The sequence below is a fragment of the Elephantulus edwardii genome, unplaced genomic scaffold, assembly GCF_000299155.1.
Source record: "Elephantulus edwardii isolate Elephantulus edwardi_28Jun2011 unplaced genomic scaffold, EleEdw1.0 scaffold00012, whole genome shotgun sequence".
Lineage (NCBI taxonomy): Eukaryota > Metazoa > Chordata > Mammalia > Macroscelidea > Macroscelididae > Elephantulus > Elephantulus edwardii.
The window spans coordinates 20,722,839-20,724,331 of record NW_006399762.1 but is presented as its reverse complement, the minus strand read 5'-3'; the positions used below and the strand labels follow the sequence as shown (position 1 = coordinate 20,724,331).

The 1,493-nt window shown below is 42.7% G+C and overlaps 1 pseudogene; it reads left to right on the top strand.

Moving 5' to 3' along the window:
• Nucleotides 1-1,493, top strand: part of LOC102867620 — a 4,395-nt pseudogene that overhangs the window by 1,544 nt on the left and 1,358 nt on the right.

The following is a 1,493-nucleotide window of genomic DNA, read 5'->3' as shown; positions in this document are numbered from 1 at the left end:
GGAGAGAATGGTGCGGCAACGAAGGAGTGAAAGCCCAGAATCCCTGTGAATGTTCATTGAAACTAATAAAATTTAATAATAATTAAAAAAAGAAGTATCTCCTGACAGAGCTGACCCTGAAGCTGCGTGGGAACCAACAGAAGCTGAAGCCAGAGCCAGAGCATCTCATGAAGATGGTGACACTAAATGTATTTCTACTAAAGAGTGGGGCTAAATCAACTGGCTGTGACCCAAACTTTTCAACAAGCTTTTTAAAGATGGTGTCAGATATTTGTTGACTATGGACAAACTATAGGGAAAACAAAACAAAACAAAACAAAACAAAAAACAAACCTCCAGTGCACTGGGCTGAAGTACAAAGACGAGGTGAAGAAATGAATTCATAAGATCAACAAAATGACCCCCACTTAGCTCTGAAAGACCAGCAGGTTCTAGATGTAAAGAGCTATGGAAGTGTGTTTTCCCAAAGCATTAAAACTCTGAGAGTTCATTTAGCAGAAAAAAGGAATGGAACTGAGATCATATGGGTCAATAATGACCCTCAATGGATTTTGTCACCTCTGCTGCAAATCTCAGAATGCATATTTTCAGTATGAACATGAAATATAAAATCGATGGCAGGGAACATCATTACTGCTATTGCTACCACTAATGCAGTGATTGCTGCGTTGATAGTAATGGAAGGATTAAATATTTTATCAGGAAAAATAGAGCAGTGTAGAACAGGTTTTTTTGTTTTGTTTTTTTTAAATAAGCTACCAAATCCAAGAAAAAAGTTTCTTGTACCTTGTGCACTCGATCTTCCCAACGCGAATTTTTATGTCTGTGTCAGCAAGCCAGAGGTGACCATCCACCTGAATCTCCGTAAAGTCACTGTTCTCACATTACAGGATGGGATGGTGTTGTGTTTTTAGTGCTGTTGACTCACAGGCAACTCATAGCGACCCTATGAAGGAGAGTCCTCAATGCTTGGATGTCTTTCATCTTCTCTCCAGGTTCATAGGGTTTCCGAAGGCAAGCTATTATGGAAGTGAATGCCACTCCTCCTTCGATGCTTGTTTTAAATGGGGAGCTCCACTACACTCTCTGTCTGCATTGGATAGCCAACCATTAACTCGTTTGACTCATCAGTGTCACAGTGTTCAGCCTCACAGCAACCACAAGTGACTGCGGTACAGCAACTTATACACCAGGGCTATACGACCTATAGGAATGTCTGAACAAAAACAATGAAAGACAGGATGAGGGCCTCGGATTAAAAGTCACTGACCTTTGGCTTGGTAGCAACAGGATGGGGTGTTGTTGTTGTTGTTATGCGCCGTTGAGTCGCTTGCGACTCATAGCAACCCTATCTATGCACAACACCCCTAAACCCTGCTCTATCCTCTGTCCTGTGCCAATAGCACTGCCTCCGACACACCCATCCCGATTACCCCAGTCACCGAATCAATCCACCTCATAGAGGGTCTTCCCCTTCTGTGCCCTCCCTCCAC